A 14,212-nucleotide genomic window follows, 5' to 3' on the forward strand; every position below is an offset into this window, starting at 1 on the left:
TTTTGCAGATAAATATTAAAATATGTCCCATCATTGCTGTAAACTGAACTTTCCACTTATTCATCAGAAATTGTAATATTTTAGGATCAGTTGTGAAAAATAAGCAGCTTTTTGTCCTCAGTACATTTCGTCTGATCTTTTAAATTTATGTTATTTCTAAGTAAAAGTTTGACATGACTATTATTTTTTTTTTCCTTCCTTCCTTAAATGGTGTAATGGTGGTTGACAGACTAGGACAGGTGCCTGTGTAGCCCACAGAATGGGAAACAAAGGCAAACTTTAAACAATCAAAATAAACAGTGTAAGGTTCTCCAGCGTTCCCACTCGGCTGCTCTCAAACCAGCAGCAGCATCTGATACTAACCGTGTATAAAACTGAGTCGGAAAAGGCTTTAATGGATTCAGCTGAAAATATTGGCTGTGACTGGAGCTCTGTGTGGCCCTATTGATTGGTTTAAATTCAGAGATGGGTCACAAACAAACAGCAGGAAGATGCATGACTGATCCTATGTTGTTCCACTGCTAATCCAACTTTTTTATTATTATTATTATTGTTATTCCAAGAGACTAAAAGTTTTTATGCTTCTTTTTGTCCTGAAATAGGCAGGTCAAACGAGAAGCCAACTTGAGAGGTTTAAACTTTGTGGTCATATCCCAGAACCAGAGCTGGCAGAAAGGCACTATTATAGAAAAAAAAAATATATATATTTTGGTCATGATTAAAATCCTGAATATTTAAAATGGTTACATGTAAGTTTTGAAAAATATTGGAACAGTTGTTAAACCCTCCCATTATCAAATCATTCATTCAAATTAAAAAAAAACAACAATTTATTGTTCTTCAACATTTTCTGGAAAACAAACGACTAAATTGTAAAAAAAAGTCACATAGGCTAAATAATTCAATGAATTATAAATAATGCAGTTTAAAGTAGGCAAAATAAAACTAAAATGCTCACATTTGGAAGCAACTGAAAGTTTCTATGAATGCATTTAAATTTTTACTTGAGGGAATCTTTCCTCAAGTAAGGAGACTAGATTATTCTAAACAGAATATGTCAAAAATAATAAAAGTTTTTGTGGGGTTTATGTGGTTTTTCTGGTGGTTTGGACTCAAAATTGTTCCTGCGTTGAAAACACAGACAACTGGTTGCATCACTAATGGTGCCCGAACCAGTTTAGTTGAACAACAAAACACATCTCTGTCTGCCGAGCCTGAATTTCTTCTAAGTTTAAACAGAATTGCTTTGGCGGTTACTTTTTTTATTCTCCTTTCACGTAAAGTGCATTATCTAAAGCTACAGAGCCTGCACAGTTATTAGGCAATATGGCACCGGGGATTAATTTTCAGTTGTACAATGTTATCAAAAGCCCAGACCTGTTTAACACACACACAAAAAATTGTTGTGCTCTGTCTTCTTCAAAGAACGATAGTTGTTTATGTAATTATCACACTGCTACAGGATGCTGACTTGTACAACAAAGGAGCACCCACATACAACTTCTCAACAGGGATTTAAATTAGCTGAGAAATCTGTGAAGTCAGGGTTGAAGCTTTGGAGGTGGAGCACTTGGATCCATGTGACTGAAGTTGCTTACAGATCAAGGGCTTCTTAAATGAGGACATTGGATTGGTAACTCAAAGCATCTTCCAGGTCCTCTGTGCTTTTACCATTAATGTTTAACCTCGTAATCGGACTATTGGAAAGAGTTTTGCAGTCTGTAGTTTGCATCTCACCGGTTCATTGCAAAGAGAGAACCAGGCAGCTGTTCTATTAAGAAAACACAACTTTAAGGAATCCCAAGAACCCAGTCAGAAAGCGTTGCACTCATCATTTGTCAGATGTGAATCCTTTGTTCATATTCTGCACGTAGCAAATTGTTTTTTTCCCCTTCATAAAGCTATTACCAAAAACTCCAACACATTGTACTAATGGGCACAACTCATCCCGGCACTGTCTGCAGATTGTTTTCATTTTACATCGTCCTCCTTCCTCCACAAAATGTTCTGTTTCTGTCTGCCACCCGACTCCTACGCCTCCTCTGGTAGCCACTTGTTGCTGTTATAATAAATCCACCTCTCCTCTTGATTCGCAACCAAAAAAGGTCAAACAGTCTCTGGACGAGAACATATTGACCTATTAAGTTACCTCTGAGTATTTGTTCAGGATAATGCATGATGTCCCCGGGGAACATCAAGCCGAATAATCACATCAAGAGGGGTCCTGTTATGCTCCAGAACCTCTTATTGCCATTAGCAGGGTTTCTATATTATTTATAACCATGCTAAGGATTATCGCCCCGTGTGTTTTCCCCTCACGGACTTTATGGAGCCTCTGGCCGGTGATGAATGGAGTCGCTTTTAGCCTCCCGTCAGTCTCTGAGTTTTTCTTTTCATTTTTTTAGTGCAGCGTAACTTGGTTCCTCCTACAAAGATGGTTTGAGTATGATTTATGGCCTCTGCCCCGATCTCCGTCCCACTAATGACTGCTGCGAACTGGAGGGAAGTCAAAGGTCACAACTATCTCTGCTGTTGAGATGTAACATGATGTTTCTGCTTGTTTCGAGCATTGTTTTGACGATCAAAGCCATTCTCTCATTAAGTCCCAAGTTCCCCTGTTGAGATATTTAGCACACAGCAAAGGAAGACAGACGTGTTCTCAAGTCTCAAAATACTCCAGTTACTTTAGGGAAGTAAATGTATCGTGACGAATCACATAGCTGGCTGGCAAGATGCAACGATGCTTTAAAAAAATAATCTTCACAATGCTGAGAATGGACGGGCAAGTCGTGCGGTAATGGTAGGCGATTTGAATTCATCGCATCATGAAAGGTCATAATTCCTTGTCTGCTGCAGGACTTTTTTCCTCTTTGAGCTCATTGTTTCTCCTGCGTAGCCCCAGATAAGTACATTTAAATACATTCTGGACGCAAAACTGCTTGATCACATTAATATGTAGGAAAACATAAATCTCATGTAGTTGACACAAATATATCTTCATTGCAGTCAAAATGAATGAATACTTCAAAATTTGACGTGTTCTCTTAACAGAGCTCGACCACCACATCTCGTAATACTGTTTTATCGGAAGAGTGAGCGAAGCGCCGACACAGAGATGGAAAAGATTTATTACACCCATCATCTCAAAACTGGCTTTGTATTTTGTGTCAAATGACCAGTTTTTACTGCACATCGAGTTTGGCCACAGTTTTTATAGAGTAAAATAATTTTCCTGTTCCCTCTTGGATATTAATTCAGACCCAATCAGGCATTGAAAACTTTTATAAGGGAGATGGTTAGCACACACTAACATCTGCAGAGCTTATTGTATAAACCACAACTCTCCTAAGAACGATTTCATTCAGCATCGGCGATGATGGAGAATCATTGGGATAACGTGCTGAAGGTGGGATGTCAGAAACCATAGGATTTTTAAAGAAACGGAGACAAAGTTTAAGGTGTCAGATACCTCTAAATCAAATTTTGTTTAGTTTTTGATGCATGCAGGATTTTCAAAATGGCTTACGGGCACATAGTTACTTAACAGTGTTATAAAATGCCACTATGTGCCTGGAGAATAAATAATGCCCGCCTTTAAAGTCCAGCTGACCTGGATACCTGCAGTCTCACATTCCTCCTAGTAAAGTTCATGTAAATTTAGGACTGGAAGGAAACGGTTCGACACAGTCATAATTCCTCATAAGGGAAGGTATGTTGAATATTAAAACATTAAAGTGGAACAAGACGTAACTCTGACGATAAAAAGGTGTCTGCTTTTCAAAGAGTCTTCCTGAAACTCAGACCCATAATTAACATGCATGTATTGTCAGATGGCCCTATTGAATCTTTATTCTGGCTCTTTCAGATTGTGACTAGAGTCTCCTTCCTCTTTTTGTCCTCGCTGCTGCAATCTGGAGGAGTGTGAAGGTTAATAACAGGGACACAATTTCATGTAGAGCTTTGGCAATACTCAAATATATCCAATCAACAATAAGCTATCACAAGTGTTACATTAGCACTCTTTAATCTAGCGCTCTGGTTTCATCTGATCTGCATCTGTGAGAGAAAGAGGTTATCTTATACCAGCACCATCCTTTAGTCCCTACTCTTACAGTTCATTTCAAAAGTACCCCTTGATTCATAAGACAACTACTAGTTGTGCACTAAACAAACTCAGGTCTCTGTAAAAAATTGCAGTGCAGTGCAAACACAATAATTGTAAGAGCTTAAAATTGTAGAAGTTTGGGACATAAAACCTTGATATAAAGTTACCACTGTTACCTTTACACAAATTGAAAAAGGAAAAAAAACACACACACACACAAAAAAGACAACATAAAAATGAAGGAACAAACTGAGGCACACTGAATATAAAGACAAGCTACTCCAAACCGAGACATGCCATGATTGAAACCTAACTGCACCCAAAGATAATGAGACAAAGAACAAAGCCCAGAAATCAAAGTCCAGTGAACAATATACACAAAGACCCTATCAGCAGTAGTCAGAAAGTAATGATGTGGTAGGGAGTTCTCAGGATTTAATAACGGCAAAAATGGGGAAAAGAGATGCATTTTTGTTCTGCTGCCGAGGCCGAGCATCTTTCTCACAAAATGCGTCTCTGCTATTTCTCCGTGCATGGGAAAATAAGCATTCTGTGCAAAAAAGGTCACTCTCCATCCTTCATTTACCATCCGCTCCTCCCCTCCCCCCTCTTTCCTTCCTGCTCTCTCCCCTCACACGCTGTCTCTCACTTTAAATATGTGTGATGTTACTAAGGCTCCAGGATTTCATGCTGATGTAAATTTCTAGTAAACAGACCTCAGGTCACTCAAGTGCCAGGCAACAGGGATGAAATTGTGTGTTCATAACTTGGCGGTGGAGGGAATTCCTCGATGCTTTTTTTTTTTTTTAGACTTGGCCCTGAGAGAGATGGAGGGAGACGATTATGGTTCAACTTAAGCGGAGACACAATGCCCAGAAGAAATGTTTGCTTGCGCTGGTTTACAGTGCAAGACAAATATGCCTTTTATGTAATAATATTCTGTTGATACAAGAAATAAAATTTACTCAGGTTGAATACAGAAAAGCCCAAACATTCACATGGAATAACTATTGCTTTAAATCATCTCCTAAACAGTTGCTATTTTGGTCTCAGATTTTTGTATTCATTCCTACTCGGTGTGTGGGTATGTATCACCCATTCAAAACATGGCACAGGTTCAATTCATATCTAGTTTATGCAGAGTCAAATTTGGCTCAAATTCAACCCAGATCTTTCCGATGAAACCAATAAAACCCAGTCGCACTGTGAGATTCATGTCCAATTAGATAAAAGCCAACCTTGTCCTCTTTGTAATATATTACCCTCAAATTGAGTTGATCATCTTATGCCAATTCGTAAAGAGTTATTTATCCACGGAAGCTGAGCCAATTGCATAAAGCCGTTGCCGTGGAAGCAGTCCTTCATCCGAACCAAGCATCTGGTGACGGTGGAGAAGAATGATTCCCTTCTGACTGACTTCCTGAAACCATTTTTTTCTTTTTTTTGCTGCATTAAACAACAGACATCACCAAATATATTACAGGCAGAGAGATGCTCAATGCACGGTACTTAAATAATTATATTGATATTTATTGCAGCCTAAGTAGCTCTATGCTGATGTTGCATACAGGGATAGAGCAGTCACTATGAATACGATATCTGTATGTATACACATATATAGTTTACATATATTCTGTGATGAAATGCTTAAAGATAAAAGCTTTGCTGCTTTTTTTTTCCTGGAGGTCTCACTCTTCTGCAGCACGCAGTCTTTTTTTTACCCTGAGGGTAAAAAAAAACAAAAGAACAAGTCAAATATAGTAGATTTCAAACCACTCATTCCTTTAACAGTCATAGCAGTGTAATTTACGTTAAGTCCCCCATCAACGTGATTGCCAGTTTTTCCTGCTCCGTGCTGTTATTTCTCATGCAAGATTTTCACAGAGGCCTTTCTAAGTGCAAGCATTACCAACAAGATCCAGTAACAGTTCACTTAACGTCTGAAAATAGAGTAAAACAAAGGTCTCCTCGCGTTCTTCCTTTATGCTCCTCGGCGAGCGGAGAGCTGATGTCAGTCGGTGTTAGATTTCTACCAGTTTTGTCCATTAATCAAAGCAGAGATGTGCTGTCTTTTTTAAGTAAAACTGAAAACACTTGGATTTGAAAAACTGACCTTGAAAAACTTGGGGGTGATGCAACCATTAAAGCTAATATCTATTAAAACTTTGTATTCAAGTTTTAATGTATGCAAAACATGAGCAGATTTATAATGCTGATCCATTGGCAACATCATTCTGGAGGACAATAACATCAACAATACCGTTGAGATTTATTCCCACGGATAAAGACTGTGATTCCTTTCCTGCGGCAGGAAGTTTTTGATTTACCCCAGCAATTATTTAAATATACAATCGCTGACTACACGAGGAGTACTCTTTGGATAAGTTGCATACCAGGCGAGCGATGAGCTCGAAGGTTCTTGCTGCTAGTCTGCTCTTGGCTCCCGCTGCAGATAAATCTGGCAGCACACGAGTCCTTTTGGCTCCAAACTCTTCCTCTTCTGAGTCTTTGCCTTTCCGTCTCTCTCATTCCACACATATTTTGGCGTTCCCCTCTGTATTTCCGCTGTGACTCCTTCTCTCTGTTTGGATAGCTGGCTTCTCGTATTTCACTTTGATTGCACTTTATTTCTCCTTGTGTTGTGTCCTCCTCCACCGATCTTTTGTGGCGGTGTTTGTTTTAATCTACGTCCTAAATCCCCGTTCCCAGGCTTATTTTTCACACCTTTTTATCCCCGTTCGTCGCCGTCTCCCCGCAGTTTCTTGTGTCATTGCCGATTGAAGGAGATCCGAGGAGCATTGGGCTTTCACCTGTCATTGATTTTACTCAGTCCATAAAGCAGCCTCTCCCGTCTCTCTAATAAGATGATTAGCCCAGTCTGCTGGAAATCTATGAGCTGTCTTTTAGTCCACATGGAGAAAGTGGAACAATCATAAAACTGCTCACATAACATCCTTCCTCGTGTTCCTGCAGAGTTTCATGTTCAGAAGCCTGAAGGTCATCACAGTGTCTCCCACTCCCCTGCCTGCTGGAAGCTGTAGTTTATTGCTGGAAGCTGTAGTTTATTGGGTTTGTTTTGTTGTTGTTGTAATAAAAGTCGCGAAACAGTAATAGGCCTTGTCTGTCTTGACCTCGGTTCAATATATTTTTAATTATCCACAGAGCATGACTTTTTAAGGTGAGCTAGACTTGAAGTTATGATAGAGGTCCTATCAGGCATTGTACCTGCTGGTTTAACTCTCCTTTTTTATGAACCATAATCACATTTCATTATGCTAACATTCGAACCAAACTTTTAGACAAACAACTGAACACAGAACCAAAACAGATGCAGCAAATACATCAGCTCAACTCAATTTCGATGACGTGTATTTATATGGAGCCAATTTGCAGCAAACATCATCTCCAGGCCCTTTACAGCAAAATGTTTTCAACCAAATTATACATACCTTCTGATTAAACAGTACAAAAAGCTCAGTTAATTATTCAAAGTAGTTTAAAAAGTTTCTATCTAAGGAAACCTGGAAGATTGCATTGAGCCATAGACATCAGATAAAGGTCAAAATCTTGACATTCTCCTCTGATTTTCTTGCGCTTCTCGTTTGTCGGCTCTAAGAGTCGTTTTGTTCGTGAATGAATCAAAACTGCTGCGCTGATTGTTGTGCATTTACTTTGATTATGCCTGTTACAGAAATGAATGCGGTTCCAAGGTGATAGATCTCACTAGGAGAAAAGCTCAGAACTGTGATTATATGGAGCAGCACATGACCACAGTTCTGTAAAAAAAAAAACAACAACTAATTATTTGTCAAGCAATTCTCAGAATAAACCCAGATGATCAGAACTGTTCAAGATAGATATTTTTTAAAAACGTATTGGCATTGGTATAAAATATAATATAGTACGTAGATGAGAAGATCAGTTAAAAGCAATACAATGTAGTTTTTATATTCTGGAAGAACTGTGTGCAATCTAATTGCATAACATTTCAGTGTTAAATTATGAACTTGAGAAAAAGTAGTGATGAGCATCACGCTTCATTATAGAGTCAGTCTGTTAAATCTTCAAGTTAAGTGAATATACATTTTAATAAACGGCTTCTTTTTTTAGACTGACAAGGTTTTATCTGGTTTTGTTTATTTTCATATCGAGTATGAAGTTTGAGCCCAATCTTTACATAAAAGTGAAACTGATTTTTTCCATCAAAATCATCGGAAATTTATTTCTGCCCTGTACGGTTAACGTTTCATAAATTTTGTACATTAAAATTAATGTCTAAATAGTTTTTCATCTTGCTAATAACAAACTTTGTGGCGCTTTCCTCTTGGCACAACAGGCACATATCTATGAAATTCTGGAAAGAATCTGAAAAAGGACGCGTCATAACGAGGTTTTTACAATGTAGCAAAAACCTTTTCAAAATGGAGACCTGCATGAATTTGCCTTTCTGACACAGGAACATCCATGGATTGTGGACAATTTTGTGCAAGTTATTAGCCAAGATGTGTGGATCTTAACTAAAGTGCTAAATATTGGTGCACAGTGGCGGATGTTTGTATCTGATTAGGTTTGTAGGCGAGGCATTCAGCTTCCAGGAGAATTACCAGATTATTTCTGCCTTAGGGAGCAGCATGAGTTTCATTTGGGGAAAATAATAATAATAAAAAAAAATAAGCTGCTACATTGTGCTACGCTCTGTTGGAGTCATGCAAAAGCTGATGCTTTTCAACCAAGTTCTCTTCCCTCGTTGGGTTCTTACTGCTAATAAAAACAAGATTTTTATACAACATCAACCAGTTTTAATAGCGCAATTACAAACTGCCTTAAAGCATGAAATAAAATGGGAGACTTGGAGCGTAGATCTCTTTGAGAATGTTTCCACTCAGATCTGTGCAAAATTCACAGAAACCAAAAAGAATGACTGAAGTTGTTAAAAAAAAAAAAAAAAAAAAAAAAACTTCAAACCTGCACTAATTATGCAAATTATCTGCTTGGAAGTGCATGAAGTTGTAAGCCCAGGAAAGCTTCACTTAATTATCGTCTTATCAAAGCGGGATTGCTAATATGTGGTGACACACTGTCATTTCATCATCCAGCAGCAATGGCACAATTTATTTTGAGCTCTCTTAATTCTGTTCTGAATGGATATCACCTTTGGTTTGCTCTCTGTTTATGTTTTTGTTAAAATATCCATCTTTTCACCCACTAAATACGACGCGCATTGTTCTGACTTGCTTGCACTTTCTGCCAAACATAAAACGTTTCCTCTGAGCTTTTCCACTGAAACTGTAGACTGCTGCAGCTGGTAAGGCGTTCACAATTATCTGCCAGACAAACCCAGAATTAATGTTGAGCCTTAAAGACTGGAAGCTCAAGAAAGTTAATTTATGAGGTTAAGTGCAGAATCGGAGTTCGATTCGTGGATTGTCCCCTTTAACAGGGCACCATTTGGTTTTTTGTTCTTGTTACAGAGCATATGTCAACCTTGATGAAGCCTCTTCCAATAGATATGAAATCCACAGAAGAAATAGCAAACTTTTATTCCCTGTGAACAGAGGGGAAAAAAAACAAACTCTTTGCAGTGTAGAATAGTGATAAAAGGATTTGATTGGAAACGGAGGATGTTTACATTCACATTTCTTCTGCATGGGCTTTCTGAAGCAAGGCGCCAAGTGTGAAAAAGGATTATATTATGCACTATTGCATTCTGATACCTTTGCATAATAGTTGAAACCATCCTGTTAAATATTTTAATCAAAAATTCCCCAACCTACACCACCCTACGTTTTCCCCCCATTAATTTGGCTGCATTTCATTACCAGGCTCCTATATCTAGGACATGCATAATCTTGGCTTTCTTTAAACCCCCCTTTTAGTCCAATTTTTCCTTTTTCTCCTGCAAGTCCCTCACAGCGGTGTTACAAAAATACATCATCAAGTCTGAGGGTTAAGGCACAGTCAGAGCCAAACCGCTGCATAACGAGATGGTGCTGAAAAAAAAAAAAAGACTGAAAGAGAAGAGAAAGCAGGAGACACCATGGCAACTGTAATAAGTACCAAAAACATTTCGGAGCTTATCAGTGTCTTCATTTGATGATGATGTGTTCTTTTTTCATGCAAAGCACCCAGACCTGTGAAAATACAGGGTCACCGTCTGTAAGCAGCATCTAATTTAACACCGGAGACATTCTTCAATCCAATTATTCCCATTCTTCCAATATAGCTTTGAGCTTTAACCTGACTTGACTGTGTCTTCATTGAGGTTTGGCTTAGTAGACGTTATAGATTTTTTTTTTTTCAGCTAATTTGTAATGTAAATCAGCAGGAATGAGGAAGAATTTCACTCAGTGGTACTTAATGATCTCTAACAACTAGGGGTCACAGATGGCTTAAACACCAAGATATTTTCAATTTTATACTGAACTAAATTGAAAAATATAACCGGTCTTGGTTTGTCCTTTGAGCAGGGATGTCCTGTTTCAAATCTAAGTATTAGTTTGGGGTCCTGATCGCTGCCTTCTTGATTGATTTATTTATTTATTTTTTTTAAGTAGCTGACTGTAATAAACCTCTGATCTTGGTTGTGCTATTTCTAAAATAGTTAAATAGCTGAATTATGTTCTGTCCTGCACAGCATTACGATTGATTTGATTCAGGTGTGTTAAATCAAAGGACAATCTAAAACATGCAAGACGTTGGTTCCCAGGAACAGGAGTTGCCCTGCTAACCCCAAACCCCCATAGTCTATAGATTTACATCAAAACCTGTAATGGTATCAGATGTTTACATTGTATCACTATGGAACATTTCAGAAATTGTTGCTTGCATTTTCTAATTGAAACAGTTCAAACTAAACAATGTAAACTAAATAAGTTGGTATTTATCATGGTGGTAGTGAAGGAGCTCCATAAACAATGAGCTCCTCTGGTTAACTAAGCCTAAAACGAGGCACTTTGAGGAAAACTCTAAGCAGAAACGGCTTCAAGGGGCAGCAGTAAGGTAAAAAGGATCACAGCATCGGTGACTTACGGTGCGCCATTTGTGAATATCTGTAATAAATATTGCAGATGTGGAATTAAGAGTTGGTTTTGGCAAATGCTAAATATTAAATACCCCCTGGTAAAGGGAGGATCACATCCCTATTGTGGCATCTTGTAATCCTGCTGGTTCGAGATTCCCCGTTTTTCCGTTGCAGCTCAAGTTATGCCCGACCAAACGGTTGTTTGCGATTTATTTTAATAACACCAAGCAGTAACTTGGCAACACGGCAAGTCTTATGGATGGAGGCCTTCCCTGACTGTGCATGTTAAAGCCCTGAAAACAAAATCCCTCCTCAGCTGCTCCGACTGTCCATTTACCTCCGACAGAGTCGCTTTTCTGCGAATGTTTTCCATGTCCTTGAAGCTCATATTGTGTGCCAACTTCCATATGAACAGGGGAAAAAAAACAAAAAAAAACATGCTGACATTTATAGTTTGAACACAGAGGTTTGTGACACCCAGGTGTTCAATTAAGAGTTTTACTTCAAATGTTAAATTGGAGCCGCAGCGTGCCTTATCCAGCATTAATAGTACGCTGAAGTACAGCTTTTACCCCACATAGATGCCTCTGGATGGACTTGGCTGGTGCCGTTTGTCATAATTACAGTTTTACACATACACACGCACGCTAAAATATCTCCCTCCTGCATTTGGTTTATGACTTGTGTATCTACTTATTCTGCTGGCCGGCGAAATACTATAGCCCAGGGTGTCTAATTATACTAATCGAATGCATACTGCCTGACATTTAGTCATACATTTTTAATAGGTGAAACAAAAGATTCTCTGATTGGATATACTATCTCTCTGACTCCTCATCTTCTCTTTGTGTGCGTCTTATTCAGCCTCGCTTATCTCTCTCTAAATCTATCACTTTCAAGCCAATGACTTTCTTCCTTCTCAGTGTGACTCTTTAACCTTCACCTCCTGTAATTTTGCTTGTGGGTGTTGAGTAATTAGCATGCCTCCCACTTTTCTTCTGGTGTCAGTCCAGGGAATTTGAGAAATGTCCCATAAAGATTATGTGTCTTGATAAGGTTATGTCTGTGACTCCATTAAAGAGATGGGCTGCACAATGACTGTTTGTATCCTTCGGGGGAAGACTGAGAGCATGTGAGAAAGAAACTTAAAAAAACAACAACAAAAAAAACAATGACCTCGGATGGAAAGCACATTTCAGCAGTGGAGAAAGCAGTGGAGTCTTTACTTAGATAAACGAAGGAACATTGCTAGGATTGAGTCTTGCAGTTAAAGTAAGTAAAAAAAAAGTATAGATTGTCCTGTCGGATGTTTTTAAAAGAAGCACGTTTTTAAAAAAAAAAAACAAAAAAACAAAGTAGATGTATTCATCATAACCCATACATTTCCTCTTCTTAAGCTTTTTATTTAGTAGTTTTATTCATTATATCGCTGGTGAATCATTAAAACTGCACGTCTTTATATTATTAGTCTATAAAAACAGATGTTATGCATTTACAAAGTACTCTTGAACTGATTTAGTAGAAATAAAAACTTAATTTACTGAATTTGTGATGAACTAAGATATTTTTTATCAGCAATTAATTTTCTTTCCATTGACTAAGACAACTTTGTATGTTTAGCTAATAAACTGGAAATGGTTGATTGTGTTAAAGGTTTACTCAGAACAGCATTTTTCAAATATGGATGCTATTAATAGCCTATCTGACAAACCAGATGTGTGGAGATACTTAAAGCCATCTAAGCAATTATCTATGCAAGCTGTTTGTCACATCACGGTAACTTCAAAAGCATCATTTGCTTGACATTTGGTTGGTCAGGTTGCTAAATAAACACATTTTTTCAATATAAACCTTTCACTTGATTGTGCTCTGACCTACACTTCACTATAGCCGTTAAATTATTTAGCCAGAAAATTGCATTTAACAAAACAATGAACTGTAGCTAATGGTAAACGACAAGCAAAAAGTAACGGAAAACAAGGAGCAGCTGGCGTCAAATATGAAACTCTTGCCGTTTAAAGTATTTGACTTTTCCAGCCAACATCTGCTTCCTTATTCCATCTTTCTTTGACCGTCCATATACAGTAACTAATGGGGGACCATTGCTGGGAATGAAGACAAACCAAAGAAAAAGCAACAAACAAAGCTGCATCGTTTTACAGTCAGCACAGATTGCTTTAGGAGCCACAAAATGTCTGTTGCCACCTAAAACCTACTTGAAGCAGCCAGCATAGGACGATGTTTAGTCTAAATCCCTTTGCCTCTGTTACAAATGGAAATCTTAAATCCAGGCAAGATTTTATTTTTATTTTTTTCTTTTATGGCTGTGATTTTTGTGACTCTAGCTGGAATTCTGCAGCAGGGCAGAAAAAAATAAAGCAGCCGCTGCTCGTATATTTGTTATGTGAAAGAATGTGCCAGCACTGTTCAGTGACCTTGCAGATGCTTTCATTGTTGCAGGCTTTCTATCTTACAGCTGCTGGGCTCCATTGATCGTGACCTACAGATTTGATAACCACTAATGCATTTTTTTTTTTCTCGATTCAGTAATTTTTTTGTTCTACTTGTGTTTCCAGAACTGAATAGACCACATAAAAGATGTTTAATACATCTCTGAAAAAGACTCCACATTTTCTGACTCTGTGCCATTAATTCAAGCGAAAGCCTACTTTCGCCGTCCAGTGCTGCATGCAAACATGGGGCCTGGCGGCATTAATTTAACTTAAAATCTAATGTAACAAACAAAAATATTAACATGAACATGATGAAGGATTAGGATAGAAGTAATATAACTTGTTGTTAGTGGCAAAATTTCATCTGTAATTGTTGAAATATTCTGAAAATCATCATGATTTTACCTTTTTAATGTAAACCTTTCCATAAGCCAATTGCACCCCTCGTGTTCAGCAGCTCTCCAAGTTATCCACTGTTCGGTTATTTGCATAGTTTCACACAATGCACATCAGTGACCACACTGGAATGCCTCTGCATTTTGCATAAAGAAATTCAGCTTTGGCTATTCAAATTGTGAGATGTTGCAGTTGCGCACGACTGCAAGAAATGTTTTGCGTTTCCAGTGGTTGGAA

At 38.1% G+C, this 14,212-nt stretch overlaps 1 protein-coding gene across 1 annotated transcript in view; it reads left to right on the forward strand.

Moving 5' to 3' along the window:
* Window positions 1-14,212, forward strand: part of sema6bb (sema domain, transmembrane domain (TM), and cytoplasmic domain, (semaphorin) 6Bb) — a 170,049-nt gene that overhangs the window by 63,282 nt on the left and 92,555 nt on the right. The window lies entirely within an intron of this gene.

The sequence above is a fragment of the Poecilia formosa genome, unplaced genomic scaffold, assembly GCF_000485575.1.
Source record: "Poecilia formosa unplaced genomic scaffold, Poecilia_formosa-5.1.2 Scaffold98, whole genome shotgun sequence".
Classification (NCBI taxonomy): Eukaryota; Metazoa; Chordata; class Actinopteri; order Cyprinodontiformes; family Poeciliidae; genus Poecilia; species Poecilia formosa.